The sequence below is a fragment of the Aphis gossypii genome, chromosome 2, assembly GCF_020184175.1.
Source record: "Aphis gossypii isolate Hap1 chromosome 2, ASM2018417v2, whole genome shotgun sequence".
Classification (NCBI taxonomy): Eukaryota; Metazoa; Arthropoda; class Insecta; order Hemiptera; family Aphididae; genus Aphis; species Aphis gossypii.
Genome location: NC_065531.1, coordinates 24367378 through 24385545, shown reverse-complemented (window position 1 = coordinate 24385545; position 18168 = coordinate 24367378). Strand labels below are relative to the sequence as shown.

At 24.2% G+C, this 18168-nt stretch overlaps 1 protein-coding gene across 6 annotated transcripts in view; it reads left to right on the top strand.

Moving 5' to 3' along the window:
• Positions 1 to 18168, top strand: part of LOC114132669 (oxidation resistance protein 1) — a 161606-nt gene that overhangs the window by 15006 nt on the left and 128432 nt on the right. For 5 of the 6 annotated variants that reach the window (XM_027998184.2, XM_027998187.2, XM_027998186.2 and 2 more), the window contains exon 1: positions 7656 to 8044. The exons of the other annotated variant lie outside the window; for it this stretch is intronic. The gene's annotated coding sequence lies outside the window, so the exon portion shown is untranslated. Of the gene's footprint in view, positions 1 to 7655; positions 8045 to 18168 lie in introns of those variants that run through there. 6 annotated transcript variants of the gene reach the window in all.

The following is an 18168-nucleotide window of genomic DNA, read 5'->3' as shown; positions in this document are numbered from 1 at the left end:
TATTCACGAAAAATATCCTTGTTATTATTCGAGTAAACGATAAATTAAACATGTTCAAGTGTTCAAATTCAATTAAGTACAATGCCGGTATCAAAGGTCTTCTAGCTCAATGATAAACAGCCATATTTGTAATGTTGATGTTGGGTTTTGTTTGAAGGTTGTTCTATGTTTGTTTTTTGTTATTTTAAAGTCATATACACGTTGATGGATCATAGCAATTAAGGCTGGAATTATTTGCTTTGCACGCCTATCCGTTTTGACAGTATACGAGTAATTTTTTTTTATCAGCTTTTCAATTAATATCACCATGTCGGGCGTTCAATAATATTCTTTATTCTAAAGAACAACACCTACGTCATATAATATACGTAATAAAAAATAAAATATTGTTTGAAAAAAATTTTAGTTAGTGCCCTTTGATCTAAAATATAAACTAAGGTCTGAATTATATAAAATAAATTTTAGTTATGTAATAACATCAATAACTATTGAATTTGTCTAGGTACTTAGTATGTTTCTAAAAACATAATATGAAACATAGTAAATATATTATACTCTACTCAATAAAATAAGGTATTGAAATGCTTGTCACCTAACACGGTAAACTTGTCATAACATGTTCTCTGTATGCAAGTTTACCTTGGGTCCCTATATACTTAGACACCAATTAAAAATAAAACATAGGAATAAAACAAATATATTTGTCACTTTTATAGATAGGTACGTTTTTCCGTAGATTAAACAATTTTAACCTAAGATGTGTACCTATCTAAAATATTTTTATTTTAGCATTATTTATTACTAAAAAAATATTTAATACCTATGATCTAATGATGAATATATATTGTGATATGCTATGAGTTATAAGGAATTTGAAAAATTAATAGCTGTGGTTATAACATATATGTAGATAAATATTTTAAATGTTATGTTAAATAAGTTAAAATATTAATAAACAATTTTTATAATTTTTAATTTGGTTTATATGCACATCTTTGTTTATTTTTATCATTAAAATTGGGGTAATAATATATACATTTACTTAATAGTATAGTAATACGCCTTTATTAAACTTTAATCTTAGAGTTTCTCAGTGTTATAAATTAATTTAATATCGAATAACATTTGTTTTGGGAGTTATGGTATAATCATAGAGTTATATAGTCAATAGGTGGTTGAAGGCAGTACTATCAGGACTATTGGCGGATTTAGGTATGTGGTGGCCCATGAGTGGAATGCATTGTGGGAGCCTTTTATTCATAAGCAAGAAAATATATTTTTTTATTAAAATATTATAAAAATTGTAGGGGGCTACAGCCCACTTAGCCCTCTCCTAAATCCAGCCCTGATCAGGACCTACATATGTAGTGTGTTTAAATGCTGGCAATGAGCTAAATTAGGTACGAATATAATATCGAATTATACAAAAGAAAAACCTAAATAAAATATCATATTGTTCGTGTTTTCAAGTATCTATTTAAAATTTATATTTTTTTTATAATATAATTATAAATATTTGGTTAACATATTTTTATAAAATATTTATGATATTCATTTTTAGAAATAATTAATTTTAAATACGAATTTCGAATCTCTTGTTTTCGTTTTACTAACGTATAAGAGACCAAATTTTAAGTTTGAAAAATAATCTATTTTACATAATTATTTTTATTATTATAGTAATTACAATTTATAAAAAAATTTGAAGGAAAGCATATTATCTAGGGTATCACGTACATTTTATTGATATTTAAATTTTAAAGGATGTTATGGTAATTTAAATATTAAAAATAATAACAAAGTAAAATGTATTATTCTATATGTAAAATTTGGTATTTTATGCGTTAGTAAGACAAAGAAACACATACCGCGAGTATTATGTCATCTTTATAAAGTTATTCAAAATTTTTTTGTTGATAAAATGTATTATATTTTTTGATTGTTTCTTGAAAAAATATTGTATTATATATTAGGAGTTTTTAAATTGAATACACCTATACTCTTTATGATTTTATAATAGTAATTATTATGAATTAAAATGTATAATAAATATTGAATTTATAATTTTAAATATATCATTAAAATAGAAAATACTGCAATATTCGATTATTTTATTCGTTTAAAAAGGTCTAATAAGTAATATGGGAGTTACCAAGAAAAGTACATATTACTGTCAAAAAACAAATATTTTTTAGTTAGGTTTAATTATAAAACATTTGTAATATCATTGTGTCTTGAAAAAACTTTATAATTTTAATATTAAAGTGTTATTCTTAAAAAGAAAAAGTTTCACTGAAAATAAAATGTTTTATCTATATATACTTACAAATAGACAAATCATCAAAAATTGACACGCTTCTTGAAGTCCTTGAAAATATTTACATTGTAAATCACGTATCAAATGTTTATTACAATTTTAAAATCACTTCATGTTTAAATAAACGAAATTAAGAAAAAAATAATTAAATTTATGTGTTATTTTAAACACGTTAAAATAGTTTAAAAACACCAAAACGTTAATAGTAATTATTGTACATACTTCTAAAGCTTCAAATAGGTTACAATAATTATGCAAGACAACGTTTATACTCCAACACATTAATATTCAAAGCTCCAACCGAGACCTGAATATAATCTAATTGTTCATATCACCTAAGTCTTGGTTCTTTACTATCCATCTTATTTTTAGAAAAATGACATATAGCTTTATGTTAGAAGTCTCTTCTGCAATATTTTTTTAGTTATATAACTAATATAGGAAATTATTTCTAACAAATCATCGATTATTAGAGTAATACTTTGTTATATAAATAAAATAAAAGGATATTAATTTGAAAAAATAAATTTATATTTTTCAACAACAAAAAAACATAATATTATCGTACTGATCTTATGTACCAAAAAAATACTCACTATTCTATAATATTAAAAATATTGTTGATTAAGAATTCTCTTTACTTTTAAAAGACAAACTAATGATTCACTTCAGGTGATTTATTTTTGTTTCTTTGTCGTGTTCTATGATGTGTTTTATTTCATTCATAGAAATTTTTATTTTCATAAATGATCGTCCAATTTCGAGTTACTCAAAGTGATGTTTTTTTTCAAACAATACAATGTTTTCCTATTAAATTATTATCTGTGGCGTTCACGGAGACATTATTCAATGTAGTTGCGCGTTGAAGTTAATGTCTAATACTTAGCAATAATATAAACACCTCTTAAAAGTAAAAAGATTTTAATACTTTTAAAAACAATTGGGAAAAAAATCAACAAAATTAAGAAAAAATGAAAATTTTTACTCAAAACTACTATTTGAAAAACAAAATTTATTTTATTTGTAACTAAAAAAATGAATAAACGCAGTAACTTTTGAAATATTCTCCAAATATTTAAGTTTGCATAGTATAATTTTCTAAATATTTTCACTCCTTTTGAACTGTTTATAAAAAATTGAAATTCTTTTAAGTTAGTATCTCTTAAGATATTTATACATATTTTAAATTTTAAACATTTCTTAGTTAATATTTTTAAAATTGCCATTTAAGTATGTTTAATTGAGTTAAAAAGTTAGAAACACACAAGGTTTTTCTAAAGTTATTTAACCTGTAACCAAAAGATCTTAAAAATAAATAAACACAGTTTTTGTTATAGACATTTTAAATTCAAATTTGAATGATATTTCATATTAAAACAAAGAATAATGATTTCAGTTATAATTTTGTAATTATTTAAAAATATTATTTGTGGATACGAAACTCTTATTATTTTAATTTATATTATACATCATGATATTTTCAAATTCAGCGTCGTGATTATAATGTACTACTAATAGTAAAATAATTTACTTTTATACCTAGCATTATCAATATATCAAATATAGGCTGATAGGGTCTGTCTTTGCTCAGAATGATTTATCATTGGAATAAAAAATTTAACTCATATATTACAATGACTTCTCCTAAATAGTGAGGCACACCGCACACTTACACCTATTGTATAATAAAGTTGTTACTTGTTTTACCACTATTTTAGTTAATTGAAACTATCTTCAATAGTGAAACACATTTCGTGTATAAAAATATACAATTAAGGCATTTTGTAACTACGATATAACTTATCCAATTTCATTAAATCTAGATATTAATTTAGTTTATTAGGTAAACATAAACTTATAACTTTTAAAAATAAATAGTTATCAATAAATCACAATTAAATTTAAGATATTGTATACATAATACTCGTACATTTCGATATTATGTTTGAAATTTAGTATTTTATACTTTTTAATATAATTTTTTTTATTTATAATAACCTGAAGCTGAAACAATAAAAGCTTGTACGAATAAAAAATAAATGTTATTGTATATCTAATATGAACTGAAATTCGAGTGTTTGAAAAGATTTTATATTTTTTTTTAAATTATTTTCATTATTTAAGTTTACCATAATTTCATTGTTTATTTTCGTCTTTACAGAGTTACATAATTTAATTTTCTTTTTCATTTTGATTTTTAGTGACATTTAATATTCATTTTACATTTTTATTATAAAAATAATAACAGTGTAAATCATTGTACAAATATTAAATTGTATAGCGTTGTTTTGTAACAAAAAGATTATTTCTCATAAACTGAAACTTAATTATTATTTTAAAAACGGACTCATATATTGCTGAAATAATATTTTTATTGTATTTATGTCTTATACCCATATTTTAAAATTTAATTTAATCTTAAATGTATATAATAAAATTAATATAAGTTGATCAAATTTTTAATAGTAATAATAAGTATTTAATTAAATACTTTTTTTTCCGTCAGATTTTAATTTTTTATATTTTAATTAAAGTAAGTACCTAAGTAAAATTTTTTTTTTAGTTATATTTTTTATATAGGACTAAATTATTTAAATGGTTAATAATAATTTAATAATATAAAAATATATTATATGAGAATCGTAACTATACACAATAATATATCAATACTGATTAATAATTACAATTTTTTATTGCCTATTGAGTAAATATGTAAATATATTTTAATGACTTATTATAATTTTTTTATAATTTATTGTATAAGTAGTATTTTTTACTTTCAAACTATTTTTATAAAATAATTCCTCCTCTTTTAATATAATAAGTACATTAAAGTTTTATGCATTTTAAGTATTATTAACAACTTTGTAATTATTAATTTGAATAGATTAGGTAGGTACTATTATTTATAAATATTAAAATGATTGTTTTTAAGATTCAGGGAATGTAGAAACTTATTTTTAGAACTCGTATATTATAAGTTTAAAATGATAACATTTTATTTTAACGTATAGTACGGACTATGATAATTTTTTAAATTGTTGAAATATTTTTATTACAGGTTAGTTTTGTAAACATAATGTTAGATTTAAATCTCAATAAGTAATGACTCAAAGTCAATACATGTATTATTTTCAACAGTTATAAATAAGTTTTAAAATCGCCGTATTAAGTTAATGATTTCTTTCTAATCGTTATTATCAAATAGGTAGCCTGGTAGCGTATAAATGATCTTAGGTAGGTACTTGAAAAAAATTTATGTTTACAATTAGTAATTGAATAAGTACTACACTTTATGGTTGTATTAAGGACACGTTCTCATATTGCTATGTTACATAGTAACATTGAGTTATGAGTTCGTACATGGCGTGGTGATATTTTACTGCAATTAAACTAAAAAAAATATTTAAGCTTTTATATTATCATAATATATCAAGTATTAGATAAACTAAACATTGTATTAATCATAACTATATCCAATCAGTTATAATATTTATTATACTGGTACAATTAATACAACATGAGTAATGGATATTATCTTAAATTCTTACTACTAACCCGTCCATCAGTCGAATTTTTTTTACAAAAGTCCGGTCAGTTACCTATTTATGCTGCCTAATGTTAATGATTATTACCGTAACTTTTGTGCAATAGGTAGGTACTAGGTATCCTTATTCAGCATCCTTCTAGTGTTGGAGGTAAGAACCACACTGTTTAAAATTTTTAATATTATTAAATTATACTTATGTATGTGTATTGTGTAAGGTGTAAGCGGATGTACTACTTATGTATTTAGTAATTCACTACTAAAATTGTTATATTTTTTAAGATTTTCCGATTTTGAAAAGGACAGGTTATATCACTAAGTTTAAAATCAAATACTTTTTGTTAATTAATTCATTAGAAACTGGCTTTCTTATTGAATTTTTATGGATCATAATATGGCGTACAGTCTTAGTTACGTATAGATGTGAGTCGTCTTATAAATTTAATTAGCATGTATTTTCATGTAAGTCAGTTGTTTTGAATTATTGTATTATTTTTATTTTTGCTTATGTTTAAAATTTTACATTGAACATTTTTGTAACACTGGTTATTTATATGATCAACCCGTTAGGTGTTAATTTTAATTACAATATTATTATTTATATTTCATTTGACAAGAAAGTACTTTTATATATAATAAGTGGAGGGGCGTATAAAGGGATTTAGTTATGAAATTCAAAAGACTCAAATAATAGAGATAGAGATATTATATGGGGAATCTTTTGATGAAATTATATTTTTTATATTTTATTAAATTCAAAATGAATAGTTCAAGTCTCGAACTGAACTGGATTTTAGATGTTTAGTTTGGTTCTAAAATCTTAATATGGAAAAATTTTTAATTTTATTGAACTCTAAGTATGAATACGGATTAAAATTGCCATTTGTTATTTATTTTAAAATGAACTACACCATGATTTAAGATAGACGGTAGTTTAAAAGTTCTTAATCCATAAAATATTTTATTTATTTTGGTCAATTTCGTTAACATGGCAATTGTTTTTACAAGTTTCGTAAAAAAAAAAAAAAATATTGTAACAATAAAATACGTGAAAGGGTCCTACGGATCTGTTTTCTACAAAATACTTAACTATCCCCCTCCCCCCTCAATAAAAAACATGTCACAGAATTTATACCAATGTCTCTAAAATCCTCTAGAGTCTAGATTATTTTTATAAACAATAATATTGAAAATGTCTTTACCGTACATACTAACTAGCGTATGTGTTATATCATAATATTATCATATATTATGTAGTTTCGACTAAGAAAGTATTTTCAATTTTTGTAAACAAACACACTTCGGCATAATATTATATGTTCGTGACACCTACCGACCTACCTACACGTCATAATATAATCGTAGTTTTGACAATGAATAGGTACCTACCACGAAAGCACGCTACCTACGGAAACTAGTCGACAGAGCGCCCATTTCGTCCAAAAGCATTTTTTTCCTGACTTCCGTGAACATCACAGCCGCCGTCGGCACGGCGTATAATATTCATTTCGGAAACGCCGAGCACGTGCCCGTTCGCGTACCTATTCCCCCCCGTCACGGTATACCAGCAGCAATCGTCGTAATATACTATCACTACATAGTACACTATGTACTAGCTGTATATCATACAGCTATCGTACCTATCTATATAATACGTATATTATATTTATAGGTACTAGGTCTAGCGTATATATTAATATAGGTATATATATATATATTTATTGTACCGGCGGGCGGTGGCGGCGATGCAGCGCGCGCTCACCTACATCAGGTTGCACAGGCGAACCGGTTGTCATCCCGAGTTCAGCTGCAGTAGTCGCGTTGCTCTCGGTCTGTTCGCCACGCGCGTTTTTCTGTTTTCGTTTCCGCAGTGAATATTTTTTACTTCCATACAATATATAATAATATTAAATAAATATATATTCATATACATATTTATATATAATATATGTTCATACGTCGTCATATGCGCCCGTTGTCCGCGATTGTGTGCGAGTGAAAATATTATATATTAGACTATCGAATCGTCATCGTCATTAATATTATTATTTTTATTATTGTTGTCACTTTAATTATTGTTGTTATTATTATTACTTCTACGACTATATTATCACTATCTTACAAACGTCATTATAGTTGCGGTGTACACGTAGAGTGAAAAACGACTGTACTTGTTTTAAGTAAGTGATATCTATACATTATCATAAAGAGTTTTTCCTTTACCCGCAGTTGATATATTGAATATACCTATTCGTATGATACATATACGTATGCGATGTAGAAGGTGGTGCGATTACCTATCCATAGGCATTTAGCGTAGGCACTAATACAATAATTTATTATGTAGGTAGGTATTATAGTATAAGTACCATATAAGTATTTGCCAGTTAAAATCTGTCAGTTTTTCTTTTGTGTATGGTTTGCGTAAAACTTTCTCAAAAAAAAAAAAACAAAATAAAAAAAAAAAAATAATAAATAAATTAACATTAAAAAACCATGGTCTAAATAATAATCGTGCACAGTAAAGCGTGATGTCGATGAACTCGGTTTCGTGGTCACCAAAATGGCAAGTGTCCTTATATTATATATTTATATGATAAAATGATTGCAGCATAGAGCCGTAGGTATAATAATGAATTGGTAGACATTTTTGGTCTAACTAAAAAATCTTTTAAATAACGAGTAAATTTATATACATTTTAAAAATTCATACATGGCGTAGGATATAGGCATTGTACGTATGTTTTAGGGGGAACATTGTTAGTGCCTATCAAGTTAAAAATCATCTGAATAAATAAAGCACAGTAATTATTATAGTTAATAATAGACAAACGTTTATAATTAATTACTTTATTTATTATAATTCGAAATTGTATGACTCATTATCAAAACCAAATAGTCCATATTCATATACATTTTAGTAATTTCAGTAGTAGTTTTTATGTTTCTATTAAGAGTTTAAAATATCACACAATAGTTTCAACTCGACATTTTATACGTTTTGTACATGTCACTAGGGAAAGTTGCTGATCGTGTCTACGTGACGAAGTGATTTCGAACGCTTCGGCGAATTTCCAAAAAAAAAAAAAAAATAAAAAAATAGATAAAATATTCTTTATACTTTGAATCAAATACAAACTTGACTGTTTTATTTAAAATAATTTTTCATTATAAATTTAATACTTATTTATAAATATATGTGAGATAAAATGTTGAAAAACATTATCTTCATGTTAATATACACATTACAAATGCATAATAGATATATTAGATATGTACTCAAAAGTAATTACAAGTACTATTTAAGTGATTTTGTTAAGTGTTATAAGTTATATTGATCTGGATACTTAATTATTTTATTAATCATAAGTAAATTAGAATATAAATATTTAAGTATTTATAATTTATTATATATGCTGGGTATATTAACTGAAGTTTTTATTTACATTCTATTAGAAACAAATGATTCAATTAAATTATGTGGTTTTTTTTTATTCATTTTTATTAATATTTTTGTGTAAGTATACTTATTGTAGTCATTGTGTGCTTAATTGGATATAAGATTAAAATTCAAGGTTAAACTTTCACTTTTCTAGGCTACTCGTAAAAATATTTTTTTGTTAGAAGAGTAAAAAGTTTCCATATTCCAATTAACAATTTTTATGATTGCAATTAATCACTTTATTTTAGTGGGTACTTACCTATATTATAAAGAATATATACCTATTTTGTATTGGTTGTATAGTTGATTTTTTTTTTTTTTTGATATATATTAGATGAAAAATATAATATGCTTTATTAATCTGAATTTTTTATGTATATTGTCATATTGATGTACCTATAGTTTAATATTTTTATTTTTATGATAGGAATGCATAGTTTTAAATAATTGTAATGAATAATGACTTAAGTTAATTGTTATTAAAATGACATATAAGTAACTATAAAATGCGGATATACTTAGAGTTCAGATTCTATATGTACCTAGGTTAGGTCATATTGGTCATGTTTATAGCCTATCATCATCAGTTGACATTACAGATTCTGTTATAGATATGAAAAGAGTGAATAGGTAAACACAATAAATACAAAAATCAAATATGAAAATATTTATACAATTTTGTGGTAAACGTAAAATTTACCATAATATTTTCAAAAATTATAATCGACGATAAAATTTTTATTAAAAATATGGTTACATTGGTAAATACTTATAAAAAATTAAAACAATATCATAATTTTAGTCCTTCTTTATGAGAATTTTTTTATCTTTAATACATTATTAAAATTTCTTATTAAATTATTTTTTTCATATAGGTACATACTAACTAGGTATCTATATATTTATATATTAAATAATTGAATAATTTCTTAGCCGATGTGGCAAAGCGGAAACGGTTACAGGACCTCCCACTATATAAGCAGACGTTACTATAATAACAAGCTATAATGTTTAGGAATTTATAATTATTAAGCCAATGATTGGAAAATACAATATAGCATTAGTAATTTATATGTGTGTTATAATAATAATAATAATAATAATAATAATAATAATGATAATGATAAAAAAATAAACATCATAAGGTAGTTGGTGAATACAAATTATATGTTTTTTTTTATAAAGGAATGTATACACATCGCTCTACGTCTAGGGATCATAAATAGTTATTTATGATTCTTTGATAGTTACATATGATTAAGAAGTGAAAGAAAAATAACTTAAATTTAAGATCAATTTTAATTTTGAGTTGAAAAAGTTAAAACATACTCGACTGGCTTTAATGTGCATGTGATTTGTCTGATTTCATTAAATCTTTTGAGTATTATCAGCTATTAAAAAATATATATATTGTTATTACAAAATATTTCATATTTATGTAAATATAGTTAGCATGAATTATAATAATACATTAAATACAATTATTTTAGACTTTGAAATTACTCGAATAAGTTAGGGTTGATTAATTTTTTAGTTAACTGTAAATAGTTAATAGCATTTTAACTTAAATTTACTAACGTTTATAAATTTTGTAGTTTTGAATTTTACTTGAAGATAATTGCAGGGTTTATGTTTCATTTTCATATATTATCTTCAACGAAAAAATTATAAATAATATATTTCTTTTTGTTTTGTCTAATATAATTAAAAATCATGGGTATTTAAAAATATAAATATTTTCTTAGAGATTATTATTAATTATAAATGTATACGTTCCATTATAATGTATTAATTTTAATTTATATGAAGTGAATTATCATGGATTATGGTAATCAATTTTTTATTAATTTTAATTATTACTAATTAAATATTTATCTATTAATGATATATTTAATTTATTGGTTATAAGTATTTTTTATTTTTCAAATATTTAAATTGTTACACATTTGTTTGATAAGTAAATTAGTATGTTGAATAAAAAAAAAGATTATAGTTTAAAAAAAAATTATTTTCGTAAGTTAACTATTAAACTACATGGGTTTATTAGGTCTATTTAAATTTTACAGTATTGGTTCCATTAACTTTTATTTGTGTATTTTTAATTATTTAATATTTAAATTATTGTCACGTACTTAAATAATGAAATTAACGTTATAATTTTACTTTGTAATTTATTATATACATTAAAAAATATATGATATGATTCTTACAATCATTGCTTTTAGATTTTATTTGTAACTTGATTTAAAAAAAAATATTGGAATTCAATTCTCATTCTCTTTCATATTTATTAGCGTACATAAATATTTGTATTTTCTTCTTTAGAATATTAAAAACCCTCGAACATATTTTTATCTTCAATTCTTCCTGGTCACATCACGAATCCCAAACACATAATAGTCAAGGTGACGAGTTCTAAAAGCAAAACACACAAATATAATATACAATAAGTACATGTATATATATAAATTTAGAAAGACCTTAAAAAACAACAACAATTTAATGGTCAAACCGTGTTCTGTTTTCTCAAAATACGAAATATGTCTTCAATAGCTCAAACTCCCAAGATACACCCAACAAAATACAGTTAAAATATATGAGAGTGTTGGAGATATGCACAACAATACTATATTCAATAAAAACACGAGTTTGTTGATTAAGTTTCAAAAGAAATAATATGACTTGGAAATAAAATAACAGAAAAATAAATGCTCTTTATGTAATGATAATACAATAATTGATGTTTTAGAGAGGGATAATTTGTATTGATATATGCCTAAAATTTTAAAAATAGAATTGTCTGTGTTTTAATTTTTTGATTGAATATCTTAGGTGGGTATACTATAGGTAATATTATCATAAAATTAATAAATAACAACTAGGTACATCAATACATAATATTTAATATCTTCTTTTATTTTTCATGTACTCGTACTATTATTTAAAGATAGTTATAACTTATAAGTATATTCTTCATTAAATTGAAAATAATAACAAAAACTCGAGTAGTCATTACAAATTAAATAAAAATATGACAAAAATAAAGGATTATTTTAAATAATATTTTATGTTATAAAAGTAAATTTATTTAAAAAAAAAAAAAAATTAAATAAATAAATTTTAATCATAATTTTAATCTATAATTATCTCTGCAATTCTAATTTTAGTGTATTGACGTAAGGTTCAAAAATATTATTTATATTTGATTTGAGCGATGTTTATAAATTATAGTATTATTGATATGAATATATGGTACATGAGTATAACATGTCGCCTCAACAGAATTTTAAAGGGAAAAATTATCGAGGAAAAAATAGTAAAGTTATTGCGTGAACGACCTAATTCAGAGACTTTTTATTCCCGTGGGACATTATAAACTCGGGTCTTCCTGTCAGCATCGACTCATGTCACTTGTTTAGGAGGACGAGGAAAATATAAATCTGTAGGTCTCTTTTTCGTACAAATAGTTCAATGTACAAAATATTGATTAGAAGTTTTCAAGCTGTATAATGTATTGTTAAATAAGTCTCTTATTTAAGAAGTAATTTAATTCAATATTTGCAATCTTCAATGCAGTATTAATATTAGAATATTATTATTTGTGTAGAAATCAAAAACTCAATATTCCAGTCTTTATTATAATATTATTAATTAGGTAGTTTGCAGGTACTTTCTTTATTTTATTTGAAATAAAAGGTATAATTTGTGAGGAACATAATCAAAACAATTTGGTATAATAGATACCTACTCATTTTAATAATGCACCTTCGCTCGTCACAATAGTAACCCTAATCAATGTAATTTTGTGAAATTAATAAAATAGTTAAATAAATATGAATTAATTATGTATGTGACACCAATTAAATGTATGTGTTTATTTTAAATGTTGCGACTATTAACTGACACTTTATAACATAGGTATATATTATATTACATAGTGTCATACTGATTCATACTTAAATGTTATGTACGTTAATATTATATTTTACTTTAAAACTATTTCTATTCCTAAGATTAATATTATATGAATCAGGCTGTTTTTTTTATAAAAAATTGCATTTCTTTAGAATTATAATATTTGATCACACTTCTATGGTTTTAGTCAAATAAATCAGTTATTTGACAACATACGCGTTACCGTATAAAACAATACTAAGCGTTTTCTTTGGATAATACATACATTCCTACTAAAAGGCACACAAACACATAACATACGTAAGTTATGTTATATCTTTAAAACGCATTTAAAATTGCGTAGATACAAATATGTTTTTCGCATAGAGGTCAATTTATGTAGTATACTCTTATATAGCGGTGGCGTATTATACGCTAATGTATTTTTGGCATAGATAATAATTAATATACATAATATTTCTGTTGAGAAAAAATTAGCAGTAGACGGTTAATTAGTACTACAGATTAAGGCACTTTCTTTTCAGTGTTTAGGTATGTTTAATTTGTTTTAAAAATCTATGTATGAAATTTTAAAATTCGACCAGAAGAATATTTCAGTGAATTTCCGTTTAATATACTGAGTGAAGTGAATTCGTATGTAAATATTTTTTCTGTACGACTGTAAATATTTTTTATCTTTTAAAAACCGATTTTTGCTCAAGTTTAATGTCTAAGGCTGTGAATTTCATCTATCAAACCTCCTTCACCCAAAAAAATTGGCAGAAGATCACTTTAAAAATTATACAAAACACTTTCGTATATCTCCTATTCAAAATATATTTCTCTTAAATGCAAACTACTGTGAGTTTCAACTTTTATACCACGAACTCCTTCACCTTTTAGTCTGATTTGTCAAGTATCATATTTTTGTGTATATAGTATCCTATTCGATATTTTACAACGTTGACAATTTTTCCTGTGAAATATTTTTTTTCAAGTATATTGTGTTTTTTTATTTCTGTAATAACGTCTTAACCAAAAGGGATGGAGAATACCGTAATTATGTAGTCAAGACACTGATGCATTCTATACTCAATTATATAATAATAGTGCCAGAAAATTGATTTTCGAGTATATGATGCAACTGCGCCTCGTAAAATTCGTATTACTTCTTTATTTTTCATTAATTGTATTTTTATGCGTCCTCGAGCTAAAACATCGTTCCCTTGAGGTAAAACTTTCTGGGTATATATGGGTCAGACACGCGTGTGCGTAGGTATATCTATAATAACATTATCTTACCGTTTATACAAAAATGTCGTCGTCGCGTGTATCGTATATGTTGTATTTTAGTATTTATATTTTCATGCTCGTTCCTGGCAAATTGACCCCACTACAATATACAACAGTTCACGCTGTTACGCAATTAAGAGGACATCACTAGTGTTTCCGCGCGCATAACATAATATTATATTCATGATGCATCTACGTGTGACATCAGTGGCGATCACAGTGGCTCCTCCCCTCTTCCCTATGTTGTTTCATCATATTATGTACGTATACGTATTAAATATATATTTATTATACAGGGAGATTTACTAAATATGATTAATCATTTTATACTTAAATAATATATTTATTAAAAATTTGATTTTTAGAAAAACCATATTTTTGAATTGTTAAGGTTTTTTCTATTATTTAATGAGTATTCTGTGGAGATTTAATTTTTGTTTTTCTTATGAGATCTTCCCTTCCTCCATTTTTATTATAAATTATTTAGTTGATAATTATTTTGAATATTTAGATGTACCAAAATAAAAATCCGAGCTAATAGTTTTAGAGCTATTTAACATTTTATGTAGAAAGATAATATAGGAAAAATGTCGTTTTACAAATTGTAATAATTAATATTAACCTATAAATATTTATAAAAGTGGTTCAAGTATAATATATTCTAGATATAATGTGATATCTATATTTTTAAGGACTATTATCCTTATTATACACAATTTAATAATTGAGAAACTACTCGTTAAAATGTTGAATAATTAGGTTTACCAGAATATTCTAAAAAATTATCCACTAAATGTTTTAAGTAAAAAAGGGTAAATAGGATTCTCATTTGAAAACAGAAGTTTGTATCGCTACAGAACAGTCCTTAAGTAATATGAAAAATATTAATAATTTGAAAATATGGTTTTAAAATATCTAGGTATTGGTATTTAAAAATGTCAAAACACTAACTAGAATTTTAATAAGTTAATAAATAAAGGAAAAAATAGAAGTCAGTTTGTTTATGAATCACTCTGTATATGTTATAAATATACTCGTAGTATAACCGTGATTATATTATATATATATTTTAAAAGCAACCGACACATCGTTTAATGGTGGTAGCGGTCCCTTTCTTTTATCGTCCTTATCCTGGTTGCCCGATGGATGGGTGGCGGTTCAGTTGTTTTATTGGTTTCGTAATACGATCGCTAAAAGGCCACGGGCGCTCGTGTATATGCGCAGTGGCGGCTACTCCAACAGCGTTGTTTATGTTAGTGGCAGTGGCGGTATGTGTGGTGATTCGAAGCCGGAGAGGTAGCAGTGGTGGGCCTAATAATAATATAAAAGCGTTTTTCTGGCACTGGCACTAAGGAACAATCCAATTTCGGTTTTGATGGCAACACTCTTATCGACTTTGAGCCACAGGAAATCTATTAGTCTTGTATTATATTTTTTGTAGCTGTGCAGTATGCACAGTGTGTGTATTTATCGTTGCAAATGAAATAATTATAATGGTAAATTATAATATATCATACGTATCCGATGAACTAAACTAAAATAATAATAATAATAAAAATAATTTCACATGATTATATTTTTTTGTTTGAATTCATGAAGGTGACATTGGTGCTTGCGTTAATATTTCAACAACAGCCTTGGATTAACTATTAATATTTAACACGTTTATTCTAATTCACCAATTATTTACTCACGAGAGTTGCAGTTCACATTATAAAACAATAGAATAATAATATGTTTAATATATTTTATTATGTTTTTGGTGGGACTGATATTTATTTAATAGGACCAAACGTTGAAATTTATATTTACACAACTTTGTGCGATGAATATATTGATTTGAAAATGGTTTTTTTTTTGTGTAAACGATAAGTAATCGATAACATGCATTTTTAAGGGTGGTTTTGGATAGAATATAGAATTTTTAAGAGACCAAAATTAAAATATCTCAATATTTTTTTAAATAATCGAGAAATTTAAGCAAATCCAATTTTCGACAAAATTAATTTTGTTTGTTTTTTTTTTGTTTTGTGTAACTTGAAAACAAACAACCATGGATATTTGACGTTTTCATCGAATTTTTATAATCAATTTTTTAAGCCATATATGACAAATTTATATATTTTTTTCTTTTAGATATATTGTATTGATTTGAAATTATTCACTAGGTAGAAATGCTTGAAAATTGAATACAAAGCTAATCATAAGTTTTTCTTATATCTATTTAAAAGTATTAAAAATACAATGCCACAATTTTTTATTAATGAGATTCGTTAAAAGTAGTTCATACTGAAAACATAATTTTTAAAAAATATGTAAAGACAATTAATAACGATGTTAATTATTTTGCTATAATTCAAAAACATAGTTGTTAGCGGGAACTTAAAACTTATGTATTGTATGATTTTCACGATACGCAATGACATTTTTAAAATGTATGAATTAATTTTAACTTTTAAGAGATTATCTATATTATACTATGCATCTATCAGTTCTATCACATATTTTACCTTAAAGAGTTAATAATTATTATATAATTTGATATAAATATATACTATAACAATAACTAAATATTAATAATACAATAAATGCATTGTTTTACAAAATAAATTACTTCATTAGTAATATCAAATAAATATATCACGAAACATACTTAGGGACATGGGCTGACAATCGTTTCGGCTCAGAATCGTTTTTTGTATACAATGATTTATCATCGAATCCAATTTTAATACAACCATAATAGTGATCATAAAGTTCCTTGAAGGTTCGAGATTGAGCCGGATAGAAAAAAAATAAACAAAAATGAACTACGCACAAAATAAACGAAACCAGGAAGTTACTTACCATATAGATATAAGTGGAAAAAATATGGAAAACTGAAAAACCAACCTTAGGGTTGAACACTAAAAGAAAAAAAATAGTGACCTACTTAATATATAGGAGAGTGGTATCTATTTGCCTACCATTAATTTTTTTAAATGGTACTCCCAATTTTTTCTATAGATTCAGATATTCTATTTTTATATAAATAGTTTTATTAATATTATAAGATTGACTGTTATAGTAAGTAGAAATTGATAATTAATCTTATAATAATTTATTTGTATACATCTTTGTTTTTATAATTCACTCTAATTCTATTTATTTATTCTATTGTGAGAATGTGAGATAAAATAAATAATAATTTTAAAAGAGAAAAATTATAAAAATTAACACATTATTAATGTTATGTTATATATTTTTTTAAATTTTATTATTCAATAAATATTAATTATGTTTTTTTTGTGTATAAATATTAATTGAATGATATTGGGATTATGTATCTCCGGTAAAAATGAGCATGGTTAAAATTACATTAAAAATAGATTATTGGTAAATTTCAACTTACTTAAAATTTTTCAATTTTGTAATTAGAAAAAAATTGTCTGAATCTGTAGAAAAATATTGGCATTGCTAAAATAAATTCAAAATTTTAACTTGTATTGTTCAATAGCAAATTTAATTTTTTTTTAAATATGGATTCCAGTGCTCAGTTTTATTTTTCGAAAACTCCAAGTGATGTAGCTGAAATATTACATACATTAGTATAAAGTGAACACTCTTACATGCTTATATTATATAATAATTAATAACTATTACGCGCTATACTTTAACTATTTTTTCTTGTGACCA